Source organism: Mesocricetus auratus, unplaced genomic scaffold, assembly GCF_017639785.1.
Source record: "Mesocricetus auratus isolate SY011 unplaced genomic scaffold, BCM_Maur_2.0 Super-Scaffold_100014, whole genome shotgun sequence".
Taxonomy (NCBI): domain Eukaryota; kingdom Metazoa; phylum Chordata; class Mammalia; order Rodentia; family Cricetidae; genus Mesocricetus; species Mesocricetus auratus.
The window spans coordinates 18,636,459-18,663,105 of NW_024429197.1; the positions used below are offsets into that span (position 1 = coordinate 18,636,459).

The following is a 26,647-nucleotide window of genomic DNA, read 5'->3' on the forward strand; positions in this document are numbered from 1 at the left end:
ACCTGACAGATAGCCCCTCGATGTGGGCTATGCCACCCGGTCATGTTGCCCCCCCAATCTCAGACTCATTGTCTTAACACTCATTAACTACATTAAGTATACTAAACATCTTTTAACATCCTCCTTTCCTGTTAGCATACTGTCTCCAAGAAGGCGGGAACTGCTTATTTTCTGGATTCTGCACGCATGATGGATAGTTAGTTAGGCTGGACTGACAGTCAGTAAATCAGCACTGTCGTCCTTTGCACATTTTTGTATCCCAGGGGCTGGAGCCTGAGGACTACCTTCTCAAAGTCTCTCCCTTGGTTTTGCAATCTCATGGTTACAGCATTTAGAGAGTCAGCCTCTATGCTATGGGGACTCCAGCAGCAATGGGCTGATGCAGGGGCTGTGTCATGGTCACTGGGAGATTCCCTGAAAATCATTCACCTTTTTCCCGGAGGAAATTCCAGGCACTTGGGCGATTTCTTTTAAAGGAACTTCTTATGTAGCTTCCTCCTTAGAACTCGAGCAGCAGTTTCTGTCTTCTAAACAGAACTGTCTGAAATAAATCCCGGCACACAGTTGGTACACAATAAATATTCTCTAGCAGTTTCCTTTGACCTACTCATCTCCTTTCCATGTGCTCAGGCACAGTCTGAACAGTAGATGGGAAATTCCAGAAACAAGCAATTTATGTTGTATTTATTTCTTTATTTTTTTAGCTCTTAAGTTTCAAGGTATAAGATGTTCTCAGCAGTGTGATGACATCATGCACCACCCAGCTCTGTCCTCACTTGGGATGTATACATGTTCATCCTGCCTAAGCTACCCACCCGTTTCCCACTTAGCAGTTGCCATATGCAAGTACACCACTGAACTTCTGCCAGGGGGGGCTGATTTTCCCTAGTAACTGTCCCAAATGCAAGAGTGTTTTCTTGCCAGCCTGGTCATGCAGCAACCTCAACTAAAAATAAACACAGAGACTTATAGTAATTATAAAATTGTTGGCCGGTGACTAGGGCCTCTTATTGGCTAGCTCTATCTTAATTATTAACCCATTTCTATTAATCTAAGTATTTCCACATGGTCTTATTTTACCTGAGAAGGGTCTGGACCTCTAACTCCTTTGGCAGATCACATGGTGACTCCTGGTGGTTTCTCTCCACCTCCTCTCCCAGAATTCTCCTTGGCTCCTGGCCCCACCTATCTTTCTGTCTGGCCAATCAGAGTTTTATTCATCAATCAATAAGAGAAACATGTATACAGAAGAACATCCCCCATCACAGGAGTGAGGATGCTGGTGATTCAGCAAGCTAGAGAGTTGTGATAAAGTGCTCTTCTAAGTGAGAAGGTAATCATTTTCTACTTTAAACAACTCTTTACTGATGTTATGCAGATCTGAAGTGGTAATGAGTCTCCTGTCCATGAAACTGTGAAGAGGGGAAAGGAGGTATGTCCTCGCTTTGCTCTCAAAACTCTTACATCCTTTGTGTGATGTGAACTCAGCTACAAAGGAGGGGGCATTAAAATTGCATAGATATAAGCACAGGATATGCAGGGTTTGGTGCCATCCGCAGTTTCAGGTCTTCACTGGGGGTCTTGAATTCTGTCTCCCTTGCAGGGGTCCATTAACAAGCCTGCATGAACAAGCCTGAGTACAAGGATATGACTAGACTAGACTGAACTGTGGTGATATATTATTTTAAATATTTTAAACTGGATTTGTCTTTGTATATTGTATACAAATTCTGTGTATCTTTAATTTGGTTAAAACATACTGTATGTATGTTTCTAATCTTGTTCAAGGCATTGTACCTATACAGTCCATTTAACAATGCAATGCAAATTTCTAGTTCTTGAAAGTTATTATTGCCAACTATATGGGATGATAAGGAAATTCAGGTGAGCAATTAGTCAACTATTACAATTGAACTTATAGTCATATTAGGCATGTGATCAAGGTCAAACAGAGATATATTTTAGATAGGTTGTTTTCAAATACTTCAGAGATCTACAGAATACGGCATTTAAGATGTTTTAATAACATAGGTTCTTTTTTTATGACAATGAGACATGTCTGCTCCTGGCAGCACCAATCTACTACAGAGACGACAATGGGCATTAAAGAAACTCCATACAAGTTTTACTTTCTTTTTGGCAAAAGTTAGTCACTGATCAAGAAAGTGCCCTTACCTCAACTGCTGACAGAATGCTGTCCAAATTGGACAAACAGGACACAAAAGAGAGTGGCTGCAAACCTCGTCAAGACAAGGAGGGACAGTCCTTCAGAAAAATCATGTTTCACAGAAAAATCTGTTAGATATGCTAGGATTGTAGGCTGAAGATGGGTGTCCCAATATTGCAGCGGAAACTTGGATGACTGTCCAGGAAGCCAGCTGTTTCTGTCATTTCTCACAATTTTTGGAAGTCGATTGCTTGTACTTCCTGTTTACTCAGTTAATATTATTTTCTTCTTGGGTCTCTGAGGGAGTTGAAGACTGAATAATATAGTCATAATTTTCATTGTATGCCAGACTTAAAAAAGAAACTCACTAAAGTATATAAAGTTGAGAGACATAAAGATAATTTGATAATGCAAATTAGAATAAAAAGTAAATTAGGTACAAGACTTTGGACTCACCAAGATAGAATAGATAATGGAATATTTTCTCTGAATTCATCAAATGCAAGTGGACTAGACATTGTTGATGAAGACTGTATATAGTGTATATACTTACTATATTTATTGTATATAGTTTTTCTTATGTTAGTTATAGCATGTTTGTATTAGACAAAAAATAGAAATTGTGGTGATATAGTATTTATGATTTAATAAAGATTGCTTGAAATATCAGAAAGCAATGCGAACCACACTAGTTATCTGTAGAAGCTAGGCAGTGATGGCACATACCTTTAATCCCAAGACTCAGTTCAAGGCTACCCTGGACTACACAAGAGTGAATCAGTCTAAAAGAGAATTAGAGCTCACGCCTTTAATCCCAACCCTAGAGAGATATAGAAGGCAGGAGCCCAGTGTCTCAGGCTACATTCAGAGATTTAGTCTCCAGTCACACTGAGTTGAGGCAGCAGTCTGAGACTTGGAAGAAAGCTTGTGGAGACAGGATGAACCCTTTTGGTCTGAGGTAGAGGTAACAGCTAGTGGCTGGCTGCCTTGCTTTTCTGATCTTCAGCTTGAAGCTTGAACCCCAATATTTGTCTCTGGGTGTTTTATTTTTCATGTTACACTAAACCTATATTGAATACAAAGGAACATCCTCAGAAGTTGGCAACAGCGACTTCCATCATTTCTGTCTGGTGGTTTACTAAAGCTCCCATAAGGAGGGGCAGGCAAATTCTTCAGATGAATTGTTTGAAGAGTGTGTCCTGTCTATAGTAACACAGAAACCCCTGTAGTTCATTTCAGAGGTTGGTTTCATCCTTTCCCAGCTTAGGCATTTAAAAAAAATATTTAGGGACTGGTGAGGTAGTGCAGTGGATAAAAGCACTTGCTCTATGAAATGACAGACTATGGACACCCCCATGGAGGGCCTCACCCTCCCTGGGGGAATGAGGGGATAACGGGGGGGGAGGTTGGGGGGGGCACAGGAGGAGGGGAGGGAAAGGGAGAGGGACCTGGAACTGACTTGTGAAGCAACCTTGTTTCTTATCTAAATTTAAACTGGAAAATAAAATAAAATAAATAAATAAATAAAAAATAATTAAAAAAAAAAACCACTTGCTCTGCAAGCAAGAGGACGTAAGTTCAAATCCCACATAAAAGTGAGGCATGGTTATGCATACTTATAACCCCAGTTGTTGTGGGGAGTGCCATACAGATGGATCCTGGGAGCTTGCTGGCCAGCCAGTCTAGCCAAAATGGCAATGTTCTGTCAGAGACTGACATCTCAAGGCTATAAGTTAGAGACCAATAGGGAAGATGCTCAGTGCGCAGGAAGCATCTGCATACATGCACAGACACGAGCACACACCATGACTCACCACCTCATACCCACCTTTTAAAAATAAATGAATAAATAAGCAACAAAATAAATGTTCAGAGTCCAGAGAACTCCATCAGACACTGTTGAAGAAACACAGGTCAGCACAGGGCAGATCTGAACTCTACTGTCAAGGTTCTGGGTCAGACAGGGTGGGTCATGTCCTCAACCGTCTGAAACAAGGAGTGCTTGGTAGGAGTGGTGACGCATGCCCTGTGTCCTGTGCCCTGCTCTCTTCACCCTTTCATGAAGGAAGATCAGTACTCCATTTAAGATGAGGCTTTGAGAGCCTCGGCTGCCCAGCTCAAAGTCACCCAGCCGAGGCAGTCTAAGATGTAGATTCAGGTCTGACCTACAGCTCATAACTACCAACATCCAGGACTTCCCACCTGTTCTTTCTGATCCTGGAAATTAGATGATAGCCACCAAGTCTGTGTGCATTTGGTAAGAGTAAAGAGGGGAGCTTAGATCCCGTGTTCATCAAAAGTTCTTGGCCAACTTCTCCTACCATCTGCCTGGGAGGTCTTTCAGACTAAGCTCAACGTGCTATTTATTTGTCTATTTATTTACTTACTCACTCACTCACTCACTCATTCGTTCATTCATTTCTCCCTTCTAGAATATCCTTTCTCCTTTGTAGTCCTCATTTGGCCCTGTATGCTCCCAGGAGGAGATCACCAACACTCTCCTTTTACAACTTATGAGAACTTTCTACTGTTAATCAACAGCAAAACACTGTATATCCTCACCCTCAACCCTTGAGCCCCTCTGAGCCTGCTTGCTCTGCTGGAAACATAGCCGTCCCCCTCCTGCTGCCATGCCAGGATGTTGTCTACTGTGCTTTCCAAGTAGTGGCTGCTCTTGTTTCTTCAGCTCTGAACCACTAGGCTTGGGGTGGGTCTAGTGTCCTCCTCACTCCACCATGATGCTCTCGTGACACTCATTCCCATGCATTCTCCCAAACCGCTGCTTTGAAGCCACCAGACCCTTTGAGGCTTCTTATCCTTGCATTTATAGACCTCTAGCCACTCTCCTTCACTTTTCCTGAAGATGCTTAAGCCCTGGGAACTCTTTCTCCAACACTGCCCTGGCCCGGTTCCTGGTGGTTTCCATAGATGGAGACATGACCCTTCTCATAGCCTTGAGTCTCACTTCCCTGGTGTCCTGGGTTGCCTTCTAGTAACTCTCAGGTCTCAAGCATCCTGCTTTCTGAATGCTCCTCATGACAGTCTCTGCTGCGGGTGGTGTCACTTCATGCTCTCTGGGAGGCTGTTCTCAATTGACAAAGGGGAAGAGCTGTCTCTTCTGCCATAAAGGGTGTAAGAGGGACCTGGAGTTCAAGGCTTCCAGGCTTTTCTATATGAGTGTCCTCATGTACTGTGGTCAGGGTTTCAACTTTTACCTGTCAGAGTCTATAAATCATTTGTGAGACTAGGCATTCATTTTCTTTGTTGGGCTATCCCTTATAATTAGATTCTTGGTCCAAGTTTCAGCACATCCTACCTTGTGGCTCCTGGCAATGTGTATTTTTTTAAAATGTCATGGGATCCTCCCCCTGGTCTCCTAAGTATGTCCTCAATGATTAACTTCCCTACATCCACCATTTTTACTTTTGCGAGGCTTTTTAAGATTATCAAAAGTAGCCATTTCCCCTCCACAATCATTATAATTTCTTCTAAACCAACAAAAAATGAAGCCCTTCAGCTGTTGTGGAATATTATGTTAACTAGGCAAAGATGTGTCACATTTGTTTATGCTGCATTTGTTTAATTATGTAAAGATGTGTTGCATTTGTTTCACCTTGCCTGCCTAAGGCATCTGATTGGTCTAATAAAAAGCTGAATGACCAATAGCTAAGCAGGAGAGGGATAGGCAGGGCTGGTGGGCAGAGAGAATAAATAGGAGGAGAAATCTAGGCTTGGGAGAAGAACAGGAGGAAGGAACACACATGGGACCAGAAGCTAGGCAGTTGCTAGACAGACAGACAGACAGAAAGAAAGAGAGTAGGAAAGTAAGATATACAGACAGAAAGAAAAGTAAAAAGGCGCAAGCCAAAAGGTAGGTAAAGAGAAACAGGTTAATTTAAGTTAAAAGAGCTAGCCAGAAATGAGCCTAAGCTAGGTCAAGCATTCATAACTAATAAGAAGTTTCCGTATCATGATTTGGGAGTTGGTAGGTGGCCCCAAAGGGAGCCTGGTAAATTCAGCCTCTGCCAACCCATTTTTTCACCTCCCTCCATATGCTAATCAGATTTTTCATCCGGCAAGTACCGGAGAGGAACACTTTTACAGGAAAAGGTTAAGTTTAGCTTGTATTCCCAGAAGTTTCACATCATCATTGTGAGCTTTTTGTAAGATGGACAGCCAGGGTGGGAAGGGTGTAGTGGCAAAGAAATGGTCCCTCATGGTGGCCAGGAAGCAAGGATAGGGACTGAGAGGGGTAAGAGCAAGATATTGTTCCTGAAGACATGCTCCCAGTGACTTCATGCAGTTAGACCCTTTTAATTAAAGTTGCCAGCACCTTCCAAAATAGTGTCACCAGTTGGAGACCAAGCCATTAACATGAGAACCTGTGGGGGGACATTTCATATTTAAATCATGTACCTCCTAAACCTTATGATCTACAGTTAAGTATTTGCGAAACTGCATTCATAGGCAGTCACTGTCCCACCATCTACCAGCAATAAGGTCCTTTCCGTCTTTAGATGGATGGAAGAGGCAACTCCTAAATCTTATCTCTAAAACTACTCTCTAGGATGCTGCCTTACTATCAACTACATTAATCAAGATTCTCAGAAAAGAGGCCCTGGCTTTGAGCTTATTAATGTTTTTTGTACCTTGATAGTGTGTTTCTCTGCCGACATAGTAAGCCAGATCAAGCTGAATTGGAAAAGTAAAAGAACAGGTTTATTTTGAGCAAAGAAACTCCTAGGTGAGTCCTCCAGCCCCCAGAGAGTGGGGGTAGGGGGGAAGGGGCAGGAGAATCATGCCTCTGAACTAAAGCAGGGAGTTTAAATACCCTGTAGCCGAGGAATGATGACATGTCCTGTATAAGCTGGGTTTGTGCCCACGTGTAGTATGCTTTAGGTGGGCTCTTGGGCTGCTGGCAACATCAGGGGAAGAGCCACTGCAGCCAAGAATTCAGAACTGGACTCTTGGCACCTTTTCTTTGCTGTAGATTCCCTTGAGAGGGCTGGAAGTTTCAGCCGAGCACTTACCATATCACATTAGTGGGGTGTGTAATCCAGGGTAGTGAGATGGAGGAGAGTGAGGTAGGGAGAGCAGGTGAACAAATGTGGTGAGCGCAACACTGAGCCTGATTAACCCACGGCTTTGTAGTAAGTGTAGGCTTGGTCTCAGCACTTCTTCCAGGTGCCATATCTGAAAAGATAAGAGAAGAGCTAGTGACAGGGCAAGTCGCAGACAGAACTTATCCCCAGGTTTTCGTTTATCCGTGAAAGCTCGCCCCACGGCCTGCCGGCTCTCCTGCCCTGGTGGATGGTGCCGCTCATTCATTTATTTAGGGAGCCTGATTGCAGAATTCAAGCCTTTGGGTATGACATGCTGGGCACAGGCAGGGTATCCAGAGGCCCGGAGGAGTCTTAGGCTGCAGGTCTGGTGTGCAGCTCACTTGGAGCCTGTCAACACAGCAGAAGCTGGGGTAAATGAAACAGGAGTGGGGCTCAGGGAACTTGAAAACATGCTTAGGACATCCTGTGAGGGAGGGGTCATAAAGCATTGCTTGACCCAGAACCCTACAACCTCTCAGGAGCCTACAGCCCCGGCCTAGTCTGATGCCCTTTATTTCACTAACCATTCTCCTCTCAACAAGACCAGCTTTTTTCTAGTTCCCTGCATTTCCTCAACCATCCTTTCATCCAGGGATGGAGTACAGGGGTAGAGACTCTCAGCAAGGATCCCCAAAGCCAGCAGTTGGAGTTCTTGTCTTTAGGGGTTGGAGACACAGTTCAGTGGCTTAGAGCAAATACTGCCCCTGCAGAGGACCCAAATTTGGTTCCTATCGCCTATGTGGGGCATTCCCCCTCCTCCATACTCACTCTGAGGAATCCTTCTGGAGTCCCCAGGCATATGCACTTATGTATACTCAAGCTTTCCCACCCATGTACACATAGAAAAAGAGAATAACTCCTTGATTCTCGTCTTTGGTCAGAAGCCAGAGGTGTCTTTGGTTCTGTGTTGGCCCACGGCCGAGAATGCCAGAAGGCAGCTTTGGTTCCTGATCTGGTTTCTTGCCATTTTTCTTCTCCTCTTACACAACCTGAAAGATCTCCCCTGCCTGGAAATGGCGTGAGGATGTGACAGTCACAGAGAAACTCCAGGACACCTTGTGGAAGGGTGACTGGACCAACCAGCTCATCCTTCATGCTCACCTTGCCTCCTGCCTCCGTTCAGCAAAAGCCTTACTAAACCTTAGGTGGGGACACTTGATGGTGCCCCATTTCCTGGGCCCTGCTCCTTACACACAGGGAGGGTCTCTGTCTTCTTTTCTTCTCTCAAGTTCCCGCCTGTAGTTGTAAGATAGAAACCTTTATACTCATCCCCCTGTTCTAGAATTTCACTCTTTGAGGCAAGAGCACGAAGCCACTGACTCCAGGGGACATTTGTGTGATGTTTGTGTGACCATGACCTTCTGGCGTTCACCCATATTAAAGCCACCAAATCCTGGAAAGCCTCTGCCTGGTTAAAGGATCCTTTCTGCCATTCACCAGGGCGTGGGAACTGCTTCTCTCTCAGCCTGTAGCCCCTTACATACCTGAGTGTCCGTCTCCTTCATTTTCTTCAGGGTGCCTTCTCTGGCTACCGTAGAGAGGGTCATTCATTCCTGTCACCTGGCATGTCACTCTTTGCCTTTGCCGCACAGCCAGTGTTTGGGATCCCTGACTTCTTGTGGGTCTCTCCCAGGTAGAGAAGCTTGGGTGGGCGGAGCCTGTTGTAGCCCTCTCACTGCCTAGAGCAGAAGCACTCCTCCAAGCACTCCTCCGATGGATTGAATGAGCCTGTGGTGAGTGAGCCAAGAGCTGCCACACAAAGCCCAGGCCTGGACCTGTGCTGAGGAGACCAGATAGCTCTTGAGCTTCCCTTGGCTCCTCACATTTCCAGGGCATTTAGTGGCAGGCTTCAGGGATGGTGAGGTTGCCTTTTGGATCTGTAGATTTGGGGTGGGGCTGGTCTTCAGAGGCACCTCAAGGAGCCCTGTCCAGGATGGAGAGAAGTTTGTGCTGGCTCCACATTCCTCTGAGGTTCTGATATTATTCCAGGATCTTGTCATACCCTCACCCCAGTTTTTACTTAGCCTAAATGAAGTGGTTTTGTTTTAGCTTCAGTTGAATTCTTAGATCGTAAACTACCATGGACTGAATATTGTGACATGCAGCGTGGAGCGCAGTGCTTTGTGAGACCTGAGTGGGTCCCTTCTGCAGAGAGCCCCTGCACAGGGCAACCGGGTCCCTCACAGCACCGTGGCTAACACACAGCCCTGGTTACAGGAGTCTTCCCTCATTTCCAAAGCAGCAGCTCCTAGGCCGCCTTGCGGCTTCTTCCTGGCACCCAGGGTGTGCCCCAGCTGCCCCAGTGCCCCAGGCCTCTCTTCCTCACCCTGGCACATGGCACTCCCCCCCACCCCAGCTGTCACCACAGGCCCCCGGCTCTTTACCACCTCAGTGCCTGAGGCCCAGGTCTCAGCAAGATTGGAGCCTGGGCCTCATCCTTGCTTGCTGTCTCCGACCTCTGCATCTGGCTCCTTCCCTCCCCAAGCCTCCAGAGCTAGCAGTCCCCTCCCCCCACGCCTGACCTCAGAGCACAGAATCTATTGTCCTCCTCCATCCCAGCCACCCCCCAGCCCTACGTGACAGCTCCTCAATTACAGATGCACATTCACAAACAGCTCATTTACATAGAGCACTAGGAAAACTGCTCTGTCTTCAGAAAAAGAGGAGACTCCCACTGCAGAAGACCCTGAGGTGAGGGAGCCTCCTGCCCCTCTCTTCTTTCTGAAGGTGGGGGGGGGGGGGCAACAGAAGCCAGAGAGGTAGGAGGGCAGAAATCAGGTTGGTGTCTGTGGGTGAGGTGCTGAGCACATACTATTTAGTTTCTGTACTTTTTTGCTTTGGAGTAGTTTATTTTCTATCTATATATGTCATTGTGAAATCTTTAGGATTTGTGTATAACATTCTGCTCAGTCCCCAGCTTGCATTGTTATCCCTGCTCCCCCCCCATCACCACACGCGCGCGCGCACACAAACACACAAACACACACACCATCACCACACATACACACACACCATTACCACACACACCATTACCACACACACACACACACACACACACACACACACACACCATCTAGTTTTTATTCCAGTGACCAGCTGACCAAAGGTTCCATAGCTGAATCTCTTCCAGAGCTTAACCCTTGCTGAGCTGCAGAGTGGGACATGTGGACATCTGGCTTCATTTTCCCATGAAAAGTGGGGTGACAGTGAGTGGTCTGGAGGACGGCACCATGAGCAGCATGCTCCATGCACAGTGCTGGTTGCACTCGAGGGACCTGGCAGAGGTGAGCACTGATGACAAGTAGGAAACAGGGAAGTGAGGACAGATGCTTGGCCCACTGGCTTTCCAGGACCCCCAGTTCTTTTCTGATGCAGACAGTTACAGCCCACCCTGGCTGCAAGCAGAGGAGAAGGGTCACTTGTTTTTGTTCCCTTGTGAGGTCGTGTCCTTTTCTAGAAATGGTCCCTTGCCTTCTTGTTCCATTCTTAATCTGTTACATTCATCCCCCCACCACCACCAGTTCCACTAGGTGACAGGGTGGGGTGGGGCTGGATACGCCAGGGACCTTGTAAAGCAGCAGTGATGAATATGCCAGGTCTTAGGCTGAGCTCCATGATCCATTGTCTGACTTAATCACCCACTTTAGACTGTCAAGGTAGGCAGTTCCAGCTAATCCCAGTAAAGTTCTCCGAATCATGGCATGATCCATTAATGATGTCTGCCTCGGTGAAGCCAGGGGATCATCAGGACCCACTTGTCTTCTTAGCCAGGCACTGTTGAGAATAGGCAGGAGGAACTCTGAGATCAGGCTGGGGCTTTGGTGGGTTTCCAGGGGAAAGGACCCCTCAGTGGGCATCTGCAGAATGAGCCTGCTGAAGAAGGATAGGCAGGGTGCTCTGGGCAAGGAAACAACATGGGCATGAGATATGAAACACTGTGGTAGGCAGATGGGTGTTAGGAGCTCAAGGATGGAGGCAGAGAGAGATGAAAGCTGAAACAGAAGAAAGAGGCAATGAGTTAGCACATATGGCGTCTAGAATGCACCGTAAGGGACACTGCTACTGCTGCAAATGCTTCTTGACTGGCAGGCAGAGGGCAACACCCAGTAAGTACCTAGTGGATATGGCTCAGTAAATCCCTCATTGACTTATTGGCAGAATGATCAATAATCAGTCGATTCAGGGAGAGTCCAGACATAGCAGGTGACAATATGTCAGGGGGAAGACATGGTGGCAGGATGAACACTCTACCCCAAGCACAAATTCAGGTCATCTCTGCTTTTTATTGCTCTGGGTAGTCCTGTAGGTCCTCTCCAGCATCACCGAAGGACTACCCAACTAGGTTCTGATTCTAGTAGCCTCTCTCTGTCCATATGCTGGAGGGGAGGCTGCCTCCCCCACACAAGTGAAAACACAGAAAGGCCGAACAGAGCTCTGTCCACTTGTTCCTCCATCAGTCCCGGTGCCTGTATTGGGGAAGCTCAAGTTGGAACTGCATGGCCCTCTCTGCTTTCCAAAACCTAAGGACAGGCCTGATTATTCCAGGCTGAGGGGAGTGACACTGGGGCCAGGGGACACTTAGTTGAGTCATGGTTGTAAACCTTCACTTCTCTACCCCTATTCCAGTGGCTTAGTGTTCTCTCTCCAGTCAAATGGTAGGACACTGTTGTCCCCCTCCTCACTGAGGAGGGAGCACACAGCCTAGGACAGCTCCTGATACTGCCATTTCCTGCCTCCTCTGCTCGCTCTCCCAGGGCCTGCCCTGGAACCACCCCAGCTAGGTGCCCTTGGCTCCTTAACTTTTCAGGATGGAGCAGCTGCCTTTCCCCAGCCTCTCCAGGCTCTTTCACACAGGACGGCTTTCTGTCTCCTTCCTTCACTCCTCAGGGTGCCTGTCTCTGCTCCCACCCACCTCCCTCCCACCCTAATTGAAGAGGTTCCACCAGGCAAGGAAGATGAAAGCTTTATCTTCCAAGTCCATCCAGGGGGTGTGAAGATGATGGATGAGTTTCCAGACCCGCTTGCTCCTCCCAGTAGCATTAACAAAATTGGCTTTCAGGCTCCCAACTCCCACATTGGAGAGACGGGCTGCACGCAACGGGATGGGAGACCCAAGCTTTGGCACTTGAAGGTGAGCATTAAAATCATTTTAATGCTGCATTTAGACATCGGATTCACTGTACGTGAGTCACTCCCACTGCTGGCACTGCAGAGGGAGAAGAATGATGTTTGTTAAAAAGCTCTTTGGTGTAGTCTGGTTGGCCATTAGTGCTCAGTGTGAGCTGTAGTGTATGGGCCCAGAGTCTTTGGCTAGATGGGACTTGAGAGAGAACTGTCACTAAATCCCTACTGGATCACGACCAAGTCCCTTAGGTCCCTCCAACCCTGACTAAGCTCAGACTTTCAAGAGTTCTGAGACAACGTGGGTTTGAGGGTCCTGAGTTGGAGTTCTTCTGTTACTCTACTCAGTTGCTGGCTGAACTATGCAAATCTTCTCCTCTTTAAGGGGATACCTGGCCGTTATGGGTTGAATTGTGGCTCCCTAAAATTTGTTTGTTGAAATCCTTTGTTGTTGTTGAAATCTTAGTCCAAAATATCTTAGACTGTGTCCTTACTGGAAGCTTGGGTCTTTATAGAGGTAATCAAATGTAAATGATATTGCCAGGATCAGTCTTAATCTAATTTGACTAGTGTCCTGTTAAAAAGGGGAAATCTGGAGAGACAGAAACACACATGGATCTTGTACAAAGATGAAGGCAGAGGTTGGGGTGATGTGTGCAGGAGCCTAGCATTGCCCAAGATTGCCACGAACTACCAGAAGCTGGTGGAAAGGGGCCTGGAAGCTGCCCTAAGGGCTCCCTCACCATCCCCTAAAATCTTGATCTTGAACTTTGGTTTCTAGAAGCTGTCATTCAAGCTGTTCTAACTGGGTGCTTTGTCACATCAGTTCCAGGAAGCTAGGACACTGGCTGGAGCCACACTCATGAGAGCCTTCCTGAGTTCCATTCTAGGATCTAGCATTAGGGACCAGCAAGAATGGCACAGTCAATGCAGGGTGGTGGTGGTCTCTGCGGCTCTGTTGCTCCTGGGAAGCTTGGAAGATGAAAGCCAGGCTGATGGGACATGGGGACAGAAGCCACTGGCTATCTCTATCACTGTATGAAAATGGCTGTAAGGTCCCAGGAATCTGGGAGAAGCTGCTAGAATCTGAGGACAACTGGGTGAAGGATGGATGACATCCCAAGCAGATAAGTCTGGGCGGAGCTCTGGTGCTGGGTTTGGTGTCATCTGTGGTTCAAGGCTAAGGACCAGGATCCCTGACTTAGGAACTTAATTAAAATATCAGGTATGTTTGCCTTGTGCCAACGGGGAAAGGCTGAGCTGGGATGGGCTGAGACAGCCTCGGTTTCTCCATCCTTCCAAGTCAACTCTTTTCCTCCCAAACAAAAATTTTTCTCCCAAACAAAAATCTTTCTCCCAAACAAAAATTATTCTCAGATGGGCAATGGTGGGGCATGCCACACACCGGCCTTTAATCCCAACACTTGGGAGGCAGAGACAGGTGGATCTTTGTGAGTTTAGTTCCAGGGCAGGCTCCAAAGATACAGAGAAACCATGTATCGAAAAACTAAAAGAAAAAAAGTTATTCTCACTGGACTGGGTAGATAGTAACTTGTACAAACATGACTCATGTTTAATCCCCAGCACCCCTGTAAAAAGCTGGGCAGGGTAGCATGTCCTTGTAATCCTAACTCTGGAGAGATGGAGAGAGGCAGATTGCTGAGGTTCACTAGCCAGTCTAGCCTAGGCTAACTGGCAGCAGGTGGGGGGGGCAGTCTAATGATGGAGCCTGTCTCAAAAATAGAGATGACTCCTAAAGGAGCAACACATAGGTTGTCATCTGGGATCTACACACATACACACACACACACACACACACACACACACTTATCATTATAAGCAGACTTTCTACTTGAAGGGTGTGTCATGGGAAATAAAGTCAGAATTCTCCTACCTCTGGATATGTGGAAAGAGACCCATCAAACTGTTAAGCTCTTTGTTGCCTTCGTTCAATCAGTCCTGCTGACCCTTCTGTTTCTGAGTGTCTCCACTTACAGAGGAGGAAATGGAGGAGACACTGAGAAGCAGTCTGATTTATTCAAACAGACAGAATGAGGTGGTGCTTGCATTTGAACTTGAGGAGTCTGATCGCAGGTGTTGAAGTAGCTAAAGGCTGGCATCAAAGGACCTAGCAGGCACAGGACTGCACTTCGCGACAGGCTAAGATCTGGGAGAAGAGATGACATCACAGAGCCCCCTAAAGGAATGAGGGGTGATCATGATGCCACTGGAGGCTTGGTCCAAAGTGGCTTGGTGATTGCAGGCGGTACTTATCTGTGGATGCTGTTTATTTGGCAGAAGTTTGGGGGGCTGAGCAAGAAGAATATGCTCTTTGAGTCCCCAGAGGTGAGCTAGAAGTCAGTGTCTGCTTGTGGGGACAGGAGACGATAGGACTGGAGGGTGACTTCTCTGCCACCCCTCCCCCCGCAGCAGGTAGCTCCAGGTGTATTTGGCAAAGCCAGGAGGAGAGGCCAATCAGCTCAAGTGAGCTGGGCTGCGCCGGGGCTGGGGATTGCTTGGGATTGCTCTTGCAATCAGGGCATTTCACACAGCAAATTGTGGTCATTTAGGCTCCTCTACGGCGAGCTTAATTTCAGGCCCAAGCATGGAGGATATTCAGAGACACAATGAGGTAATTTCACATTTTAAAGCAGAGAATGCAGCGTAAATTAGTAGAAAAATCATGACACTTATAAACCCGTTCTAAAGATGCATTGTTCCCTTTTCTTCTGGGAGAAAAAAAATCAGCGTCTATTAAGATTGAATTAACCACTGGAGGAGAATTCCTCAGACGGCCAATTCATAAGGAGAGATCTATTTTAAACTTGGTCGAAAAGGCTTTTGCAGGAAGTGGTGGGAAGAGAGTTCCCAAGGAGAAGCAGGTGTTCTCACAGCAGGCCCTGCACCTGAGCAGGGAGCCCAGGGCCTGCTCAGGCCTAGGAGCCTGGGTTGACCCCCTCTGGGTACTACCTTGAGTGGCTCAACTGCTGAGTTCAGGTGCCCCCTCCCCCTCAGGATGAGGATTCAAGAACAAACAGTGCACTTGGGAGGTGAAGGAGGAGGGGGTGAGGATGCTGAAGGAAAAGCAGCCACTCCAGGCTGCGACAAGCCAGCTACCTCTCTCTACATCAGCTGCAGCTTTGCCCCACAAGACAGCCTGGGATCCTGCTGCGTAGATCATGTATCCAGTCCACAGGCCTGGTCTCACACCCATCCCAAAACCTTTGAGGAAGGCTGCCCCACCTGGATTTACTTCTTGACTTGACCTTGATGGTGTGAAGTAGGGGTGCAGCAGAGTTAGGGCTCCTGGAAAGAGGTTCAGGGAAAGTGTGCCGTGTTGTCGCTATCCGGGCTCCAGCCACAAGGGTCTTTCTTGGGGTCTAGCATTTCTTTTATTCTGGCCAATAGGTGCCATGTGAGCCTTTCATGTCACTGAGAAACAAACTCTAGAGTTTAAGTGTCAACTCCTTTTTCTAGCAGACTGCTGCCTTGAGCTCTTGAGTCTGTCTTTGGGTGTCTGGGTATTTGGGGGAGGCTTTTTTGAAGTTTGCACTGGAATGATGGCTTAGATGGCAGAGGAGGAGGGGAGGGGAGAGGTGATGGGCTCAGTCTGATTCTCTTGCCTTCCCCAGTGCTCAGCTGAGGCTCCCAGGCCTACCTGTTCAGTCATGCTTAATGAACAGAGCTGAACGTGGGGCTGAGAAGCATCGATCTGGACAGTCAGACAGGTCAACACCTGGCTCCTGAGAACCGGCGAAGTCAGCCTGTGGAGTGACTTTTCTCATCCTGAGTGGTGAACAGATAGTGGGAAGAGAGACGGCCCCAGGCCTTAGCTACAGTCTCAGGGCCTGGGATACCCGAATCTTGTTTTATTTTAGGATGATGTCTATCTTAAGGTGAATCCATCCCAAACCTGGTGAGTTTATTTCCATATGGCAAACGTTTGTACATAAGGCAGGGTACTCCTTCACTTCCCTGCTCTATTTTATCCAGTAGCTAAAATCAACCTTCTTAGTCTACAGACCTTCTCATGGGGAAACCCACAGTGCCAGACATTTCTTGACATGCCCCCTCCCTGCCCCTTTACAATAAGTTTCCAAGTCATATTTTTTTTTTACGATAAGTAAGTTTTAATGTTGATCAAAGGGTCTAGATGATAGAGCCCTGGAGCCCATTCCCAAAAGTGGGATGCAGAGGCCACCAGCTATCGGGTATGCAGTCCCTCCTGAATGCTACCTGTGCCTCCGCATCTGCCTAGCCAGCAGCCTCTCAGGGTCTCGTCCAGCCTGCTTGACAGCCAATGGCAGGGAAATGGCTTCTCCGAAAGCCGGCTTTCTACAAAGACAGAAATAATCAGGTTGACCAAAGGGGAAAAAAGGGAAAATTGAGCATTATGAGGGTGATAATTCAGTAGGTGTCAGCCTCAGAATAATCGAATCCGATGACATTTCCTGCTACAGGAAACAATAGCAGCTAGCCCGCTGCCCGTCTGATTCATGTCTGGTTCATGTTTAACAAAACAAGGGCAAGGGTCACGCAGCCACGAGCCCCATAAATAACCCGTTAATGGGATTTCCAAACAAGCTGTCCTCAAAGTGGCTTTCCGTCTCACTGAGAGAATATTAAAATGCAAATGGATTCGGGCTGTGTCTTCATAAACAACCGTGTTCATTTAACCTCCGACCTCCCCGCTTAACTGCCCATTCCAGCAATTTGTACGGGGCTCCTCGGCCGCCGGCTCCTGCGGTAATTCAGGGAAAGTGCATTAAAGGAAAGGGTTACAATTTGCGATGCTCAGTTAATCACGCTATTGAGATGTTTATGGACAGAACCTCTTCCCTCCTCACACTTGTCTCAGGCCTTCTGCCCCTGCCAGACCCAAGGCAGCTGGTCGTTTGCTTTTGTTGTTTGAGGAGCTGTTGGGTGGGTGCAGCATTGGCATGGGGTGGGTGGGTTTCTCAGCTCAAAGAGACTCCTCCTCTGTCCTACAGTTGGCCTGCTCCCTCTTAGATGTTCTTAGATACTTGGGGTCTAGGTCAGAGTCCTCAGTTAACTGCCCCTCCCAGTTGACAGTCTCCAGAATTAGTTTCCTGGGTAAAATGGCACAAGCACTCCTAGGCTACTGCCTGTCACTATGTGTTCCCTCCAGCTCTGCCCTGGCACAGGTCTGGCAAAGGGCTCTAGCCTTGAGCAGATCTCTGAGATGCTCCTAGAAGGTCTGCTTCCTCCCTGGGTCCTGGGCATGGTTCCTGAGCCTTGCTCTCCCCTCCATCTGCATGGTTGTATGGAAAGATGAGTCTTGCCCAGAGAGAACAAGGGTGAGAGGTGTGAGACAGTGAGCAGGGCATAGGAGGAGCTAAGCACTAAGTTGGCAGAGCGGCTTTGCTATCTCCTGGGGGCCTGGACAGATCACTTGTGTGTGCTGTTCTGATTGTGCACTTCTCAATCAGATGGTCTCAGCTACTCCATTCAACTCTGACACCTGCTGTAGAGCAGCGCTTCAACATTTCTGATGAAGAACGTTAAGATCCAAAGGAGCAAGGGCTTGTCTGGCATCACCTAAGAAGTAGAAGGTGGCATGAGCCTGTGAACCTGGTGTGCAGGAGATCCCAGTGCCTGTGACCTTTGTCTAGAGAGCAGGGAGAGTCTGTTGGAAGCTGGAGAGATCACTCTCTTGGTAAGAGGAGTGCTGAGGAGGGGGAGCTGTGGTAGGAACGGCCAATGGCTGTGGGGGGAGGTGCTTGTGCCAGGGTAACCTGGGCGGATAGCCTCCCTTTGCAAGGCTGAGCGTTTGTGTGGCTCTCCCAAGGCAGCATGCTTTTCCTCAGGTCTTTCCACGCTTTATAAGAAAGGGAGGGGCACCCGAGGCCGCTTCTCCAGGTTGCTAAGCAGGCTCCCACATAACAGCTCTCCCACGCTGCCCTGCTCTCCTGCTTGGTCAGCTCCAGCCTGCGTCCAGCCATCATCTATCTGCGGATACCAGGAAGAGGGAGTGGGCCACCACGCCACTGGGGGCTGGCCTGGGTGGACATGGCCCTGCCTTGCTCTTTCTCCCAGACCATGTACTCCTTCTGTCCTTTCTCTCTCCCTGTCTAACTCCCTCCCACTCTGTCATGCTCAGCACCTCCAGGTACCAGGAAAGATTCCTAGGAGGGAAGCTAAGCCCATTCTCTTGTTCTACATTTCCTGCTTACCTTCTCTCGGGCATTTTCTGTCTTTTGCTTCCTTTTTTTGACTCTTATATTCTGTTTTCTTTGTATCTCTTCTGGAATGCCGTGTGTGTGTGTGTGCGTGTGTGTGTGCGTGTGTGTGTGTGTGCACGCTGTGGGTGTGTACTTGTGTGCATGCATGCAGCAGCCAAAGGAAGTCATCATGTGTCTGACCTATCACGTTCCACCTTAATCTCTTGAGATATGTTCTGTCACTGAGCCTGAAGCTTGCTAGGTTTTAGCTGGATGGAAACCCCCAGGAATGCTCCTGTTTCTGCTCTGCCGCTGGAGGAATGGGTGCCCATGGTCACATCCAACTTTAATGTGGGTACTGTGGATTCAAACTTGTGTCTTCTTTGCTCTTAGCCACTGGGGCATCTCAACTTGGATGCTCTCTTCTTCTTGTTCTATTGTCTCTTTCCTTTTTGTCTCTAACCAGTTAAGTAATTAATACTTCGTTGCATTATGCTGTACAAGCCAGCCATGAACTCATGATCCTTCTGCCTCAGCCTCTTGAGTGTTGGATTTGACTTGTGTAATCCAATGCTAGCTCTCTTTAGAAACACTTTTATTGTATTTTATTTATTTGTTCTGTGCGTGTGTCTGTATCTTTATATACACATTGTGTATCTTGGGGGTAGGTGCTGAGATGGCCCAGTGAGTAAAGGAGCTTGCTTTACAAGCCTGGAGACCTGAGTTCAATCCCTGGAAGCCAGGTAAAGGTGGAAGAGAGTGGACCAACTCCACAAAGTTGTCCTGTGTCCTCCACACATGCTCTGTGGCACATGTGCCCCACCCCACACATCATTTGCAAACAATAATAATAAACAAAGATTAAAGGCAGGGGCTGAAGAGATGGCACAGAGGTTAAGAGCACTGACTGCTCTTTCAGAGGTCCTGAGTTCAATTCCCAGCACCCACATCATGGCTCACAAAAAATTAAAGATAGAAGAGCATCCCACTGAGGAAGAGCAATGACCCTTCATGCCATTTCTGTCTCAGCCATGCTTCAGAGGAAGCAGAGGAGGGCTGGTGACAGTATACTTGTGAGAAAGCCACCTAATGAGGTTAGACCATTTCCAGAAGCAGCTTCAGGAAGTGTGGGAAGTAAGAAAGTGAACGCTGGGTCACCAGGAATGGGTTTCTTTCAAGGATGGGATGGAAGGATGAGGGTGAGGACAGCGTGACTGCTGGTGGTCCTAGGTGGGATTGGGAGAGAAGGAGAGGCAGGAAGGGCAGAGCAGGGAGACGCGGGGAGAAAGCTGACAGTGGTGTGAACATGAAGAACAGTGCTGTGGGGAAGAGGGTGAGGAAGAGCAGGGATGGTGGCGCACATGCTCAATTGCACCACTGGGGAGGCAGAAGCAGCCATATCTGTACGCGTTCAAGGCCAACCTGACCTACATAGCAAGTTTGGGCTAGCTAGGGCTACATGGTGAGACTCTGTCTCAAAATCAAACAGACAGGCAAGTAAGAGAGTAGCAGAGCTCTGGGGCGTGGTGACAGCGAGGGTGGAGAAACTGTGTGTTTTGTGGGCATTGTACAGAACAAAGACGCAGAGCTGGAAGATCAGGGCTGTGCCCCAATGCACCCAAAGACCCAGAGACTTGAAGCAACCACTCTTGGTCATCATTCCCAGGTCTAGCCCCAGTTGGAGGGCTCTGAGCTCAGCTGATGTTGGCTACACTTGCTTCTGCATCTCAGGTATGCTGGCATGTTGCTTGGAGCTGGCTAGACTCAGTGTCACTCAAGTTTTCTAGGGGGCAGACTGGCCACTGACTGAGCTGAGGGTGACAGACATTATGTGTCACCAACCAGTTCAGCTCAATTGAGAATGTGTGTGGTATCACTTCTATCTCATTCCCAGTGAGTCTGAAAGCCACCTAAAAATAAAAGGAAGTGAAATAGACCCTCCGTCCTGGGGTGTAGAGCCTTGAGGTACCCATTTTCCCATGTACAGATGCTGAGGTCCTGGTGGTCAGGTAGACCATTGTTCTCAGCATTGAGTCTTAGAGGACACAGGCAAGCGTGAAGGTCTTCGCGGAGGGAAAAGAAATACAGAAGTGACAAGAGCAGTCAAGATGACATTGTCGAAGGGTGAGGAGAGGGTTCAGTGGGTAAAGGGCTTGCAGTGGAAGTGTGAGGACCTGAGTTCGGATCCCCAGCATCCATATAAAAACCTGAACACAGCAGTGTGTGCCTACAATACCAGTGCTGGGGTGACAGGGACAGGGCCCTGAAGGACCCTCTGGCCAGTCAGTCTAGCTGAGCTGGTGAGCTCTAGGTTCAGTGAGGGACTCCTTCCCAAATAAGGTGAAGTGGTTCAGGGAGACACCCAGTGTCAACCTCTAGTCCCCACATACATGCACATACATGTACACAGACCCAATCACACATGAGCGCACACAGACAATTTTTTTAAAAAAAGATGACCATATTGGTGGCTGAAGCCCTCACAGGGATATGAGTGTGCGTGTGTGTGTGTGTGTGTGTGTGTGTGTGTGTGTGTGTGTGTGTGTAATCTGGGTGTGTGAGTGGAGAAGGAAATCAACCTCTGATGGGGTGGGGAGGAGGAGGCCATGACAACCCTGGGAAATAATTTCCAGTGCTTTGCAGATTCCTGCATTAGCCATTCAGTCCCTTCTTCCCCGTGCCCCTTCCTCCCTGCTGGTAACTGACAGAAGGTCAGGGCCAGTCATGAGGCTGCCCAGGGGAAGGCTGCCACATCAGCTCTTTCTTATTGACTAGACTGTCTTCACTTTCTTTCACTCAACAAGTAATTATTGAGCATCAGTCATGCACCAGGCTCTTTGTGGGGGACAAGCCAGAAGACACTGTCTCTGTCCTTGGGTTACTTAAAATTTAGACATGACAGCTATGGGACACACACACACACACACACATACACACACACACACACACACACACCAGCACCCACATATATTTTCTGAATGAAAATATATTAACGTATCTCTGGCTGGAAAAAACCCACAAACTTTGAAATTGTCTGGATCATTTAATCTTTTTGCCTCAAATTCCGATGAGCTTGAGATTTTTCTAGAATAAAAATTTTTAAGTAGTTATAGGCTGAGGAGATGGCTTGATTCATAAAGTGTTTTCCACACAAGCATGAGGGCCTGAGTTTGGATTTCCAACCCCCACATAAAAGTTGAACAAGGTGTCACTCATCTGTTATCCTAATGCCGGGGAGATGGGGACAGGTGGGTTCCTGGAGCGTGTGGGCAGAGCCAAGTTGGGGAGCCAGGCTTCCTGTTTCATGCTTTCGGGGGCAGTCAGGATACTCTCAGCTTCTCCAGCCATGCACCTAGAAGCTGAAGATCATGGCCTCGGGTGTGCCCTGCGTTGACGCAGATGCAGAGATTGCATTGTCCCTTTTCCAGCAGCTCTGCTCTGAGGTAGGTGAAGGGCTACGCTGAGGACAGCCGGAAGTGGACACATCCCTGCTGCACAGAGCTCAGTTTGCTTGGGGGAGGCAGATACTGCAACAGATGACTGTGATGTAAGGGGCTATGAAAAGGACGAAAGGAGGAGATAGGGAGGAGACTCGCTGGGTAAAATATTCGCTTCATGAGTACAAGGACCTGTATTTGGCCCCAGAACAGGAAAAAATGCCAGGTATGGTGGCATTTACTCTTGTAATCCTAGGCTGGAGAGATGCAAAGAGGAGGATCCCTGGGACTCACTGACCAGCCAATACAGCCTAATTGGTGACCCTGTCTCAAAGCAGTGTTCCTGAGGATGACACACCTAAGGTTGTCTCCTGGCCTCCGCATACATGTAGACATACATGCATGTGATTTCACACTTATGTACGCCTTCATGAATACACACAAACATACATACACAAAAGAACGAGCTCCATATGGGACACCTACGTCACCCCCTCTGACGCTGAGGGAATATTTGAGAGGAGATGGCAGAAGGACTGAAGGAGTTGGAGGATGGAGAGAAGTGTGGTAGGATGCTGTCATTTGGATGCGACATTACTACTGCAGTCATGGACACACACACGGGCGACACCGGAAAGGGTGGGGGGAAGGGACGAGGGTAGGACAGGAGCTAGTTGGAGGGTGTTGGAAGGGATGCGGAGGGTAGTGCTGTGAATGCGATTACAGCAGATTGTGCACAAATAAGATATTATAAAATTTTTAAGTGGCCTGCCAGGCCCCACCCACCCACTCGGCACTGACAAGTGCTAGTCTCAGCCTTAGCGAGAGAAGCTTCTCTTTGTAATGAAAGGCAGTGGGTGGGGGGCCAGTGGCGGCGTGTGGAATGAGAGTTCTGGTGGTTGGGTGCTCAGTCTTACGCCAGCCCCTCTGAGACTCAGGAGCATCTTAGAAGAAGGGGTGGAAAGAATGTAAAAGCTGGGAGATACGCTGAAGAGCTGCAGGTCCTTTCCTCAGGGCACGACACAGCTGCCCGGTCTCACAGGAGCTGTGACCACCTGTGCGGGGTCTATACAAAATGGGGCCTGTCAGTGGTCAGTGACAGACATGGATCAGGGAAGGGCTCATAGGGACCTCATTCCTCACTGCTGACTACTGGCTACTGATGGATTCTGGGGAAGGAGAAATCATTGTCTTTGGTTGTATGCCTGCTGGGGAACCCACCAGGCTCCAGTGGACGGGTCCAACCCCAGGGTTGTTTAGACGGCCCTAGTTCCAATCAGTGGCTCATAAAACAAAACCAAAAGATATAAATGTGGGGTTGATGGGACATTAGAGAGTGTTAGGGATGACAGTAACAGACAAAGGACACATTTAACAAAGTTACTGAAATAGTTAAAAATAAAATCTTAATAATAATAAAAAAACAGCACTCAGGACATAGAGGGAGGAGGGTCACTGTGCATTCTAGGCCAGGGAGAGCATATAGTGACACCCTGTTTCAAAAACAAATAAATGACACAACAGCAAACAAAAAATAAAATGAGAGAAAGGAAGGTAAGGGCTGACCTGTAACAGAAACCAGGGGCCGGGAAGGACTTCATTTAGATAGGAGTGCCCTGGGCTGCACAGGTGGGCAGTCTGGCCAGCTGCCCACTAGGCAAGAGGATGAGAGTGATAAGCATGCTCAGGAAGGCGCCTGCATCAGGACATGCAAGCAGTCACGGCAAGAGAGGAGGCCCGAAGGGTAGGTCAGCGTGGACGGACAGCAGGCTTTCATGAGACTGGCTGACCAACCTGGGCAGCATCCTGACTAGCCACTGAATGGTCGTTCAGGGGACTCTAGAGCACGCCACGCTAAGCATGAGTTTGGTATATTTGATACAGCTGTTACTTAAGTGGCATCCATTGTGGAAGCACGGATCAAGATTCACGGGACAAAATAGGTTAATGTAACTTTATTCGGGGAGAATGCATTTACACAAGAAGCGGGTGACGGCCGCAAGTTCCAGCTCCAAGGATTCACCCAGGCTGCCCTCTGTGACCTGACTGGAAGCAAGAGAGAGCTATCTGTCCCAGACCCACTCTCCTTCAGGTCTGCACCTGTGACCACGCCCAAATGGGCGTGGTCGATGCTACAGGTGCAGGCTGGGTGGATATCTCACTAATCCATGTGACTGTCAATAGTTGGTATTGCTACATTGGGTGACTTCCAAATACACTCCACTGAACCTCCTCTCCTCTTCAACCCCCAGGTCTCTCCCATCTTTTCTCAGTCTCCCCCAGCCTTCCTTCTCAGGGAATGGAGCCCTGAGCTGTCCACCACACCCATTGGTTGTTCTGTAAGCCACATCGAAAGCCCCTCTTGGGATGGCTCCATAGAAACACGAGTCTAAGCGTCCTGGGATGATCGCAGGCACCAAACAGTTGCTACAGTCTGAGATGAGTTGCTGTGATCCATCTTGGATAGCTTCTGCTCCATCGATGGACAAGGGACCTGGGAATCTTACTCACTTCTGTAGGAGAATCTGATGGAAGGGGTGAGGGTGCCAAGAATGAACACCTAATCCAGCAGAGGGGAGATGGCCATCTTAGGTCAGGCTCCCTGGAGGTGAACTGTGAGCTGGAGATCTGCTGGGCTTGGGGTGGGGGGTGGGAATGGAAGTGGGGGTGGGGATGGAGGTGGGGGGCATTTCTGTGAGTCATGTGGACAACCATACCTGTGGGAGTCCAGGGAAGCAGGCTGGAGGGAGAGACTTGGCTACTATGCACCCACATCAGAACCCCAGCAGATTCCGCAGGGGATGACCTGAGTCAGGCTTTTATGTCTTATACTGCATGGCCCTTGGACAAGGGTGCATGGGTAAGAGGGCATACTCCAAGGGGCCTGCTCCTAGAGGCTGGGGGGGGGGGATGAATGCTATTGTTGTTTAGACCCTGAATGTCCCCTAAAGTCCCATGTGTTAATGGGGGAGAGAGATTTTAGGTCACTGTCTGCAAAGGGTACTGTGGGACCCCAGTCCCTTCCTCTTCCTTCCCATATTCCCTCTGGGGTGAATGGGTTTATCCTCTATGCAAGTCCAGGGCGTGCTGTCTGCCAGCCTCATGGGAAGCCTGAAGCCTTGAAAGGCCTCATTGAAGAAACCAGCTCCAGACACCTCACTGTCAGGAGAGGATACCATCTCAGTCATCTTCCAGGCCCACGCTAGTCATCCAGTGAGGGTGACAAGACCAGAGCAAGCAAGGACAGATTTTTGCAGTCCTGAACTTGTTATAAACTGTGGCAAAATAATGGCAGCAAGGCAAGGGCTGAAACAGGCAGTGAAGTGCAGTGGGTTTAACTTTCCTGACTTTGTACGTATTAGCCCCCCCGCACGGTTCAGGGCAACCTTAATATTACCATTACTATCTCTGTTTTTCAGGTGGGGAAACTGAGGGCTGAAGAGACGAAGAAACTTTCTGTGGTCACACAGGTGGCAAGTGGCAGAGCCAGGATTTAACAGATTTCCTTTTCAGTTTCTGGCTTGGTCAGTTGCGTAGATGAGTAATGGTAGCGTTTTGAGAGATGGTACATGCAGAGGACCAAAGTGACATTTGCTTTAGCTGGGCTGACCCTTAACCCCTGGGCACTGTCTGAAAAACCACGTTCAAAGGGCATTGGGCTACTTAGATCTGGCTCAGTGTCTGAGAGAGAATTGGGTTGGTGCCCTGGAGGTGATGGACAAAGCCATGAGAAGGTGGCTCAGTCAGGACGATGCTTAGGTGCGGGGGGGGGGGGGGGTTAGTCATCGTGGCAGCAAAAGGAAGGCTGTCGGCTGAGACAAAGGCAAATGAAGAAAAGACTCATGGCTGGGTGATGGCGGCGCACACCTTTAATCCCAACACTCAGGAGGCAGAGGCAGGCAGATCTCTGAGTTTGAGGCCAGCCTGGTCTACAGAGTGAGTTCCAGGACAGCTAGGGCTGTCACACAGAGAACAAACAAACAAACAAACCAAAAAAAAAAAAAAAGAAAAGAAAAAGAAAGAAAGAAAGAAAGAAAGAAAGAAAGAAAGAAAGAAAGAAAGAAAGAAAGAAAGAAAAGACTCATGGCTCTAGAGGAAACTAGAGTGTTGTCCTGACACCAGAGACGGTTGTGTGGTAGCAGGCTGGGCCTGCCATATGCTGCAGACAGTTTCTGCCGTGGGACTGAAAATCAGGCTCAAATCAGAGAGAGACTGATCATTCTCTACACCCATCGTCCTGAAGAGAATGGAGGCTGGAAGCTCAGATGTAACACTAGCTCCTTCACTATCTGTCTCCTGGCAGAAAGAGAAAGGGGCTTTAGTCAGCAGACCACAGATCAAAATGATCAAAGCCCAAACTTAGAAGACAACAAATGCTGGTGAACACAGAGAGGGGGCAGGGATAACTCTTCTACACTGCTGATGGGAATGTAAAATTGGTCTAGCCACTGGAGGTAGTGTGGAAGCTTCTTAAAAAATTAGGAAGAGAATGAACATATGATCCTAGTGTACCACTTGAGTATAACCCACAAAAGCAGAGTGCAGTAGAGACACACATGTGTTTATTGCAGCATCAGTCGCTATAACCAAGCCATGAAATCAGCTTAGGAGTCCATTAATAGATGAATGGACAAAGAG

General features: G+C 48.3%; 2 long non-coding RNA genes across 2 annotated transcripts; one reads left to right on the forward strand and one right to left on the reverse strand.

Moving 5' to 3' along the window:
* The first annotated feature begins 9,887 nt into the window (after positions 1 to 9,887).
* On the forward strand, positions 9,888 to 25,974 carry LOC121143939. The gene is made up of 3 exons (XR_005881267.1): positions 9,888 to 9,960; positions 24,262 to 24,546; positions 25,429 to 25,974. It is a non-coding gene; the product is annotated as an uncharacterized LOC121143939 (long non-coding RNA).
* Positions 10,098 to 14,779, reverse strand: LOC110343590. The gene is made up of 2 exons (XR_002385875.2): positions 14,285 to 14,779; positions 10,098 to 11,261 (listed from the first exon to the last, which is right to left on the reverse strand). It is a non-coding gene; the product is annotated as an uncharacterized LOC110343590 (long non-coding RNA).
* Positions 25,975 to 26,647: the final 673 nt, after the last annotated feature.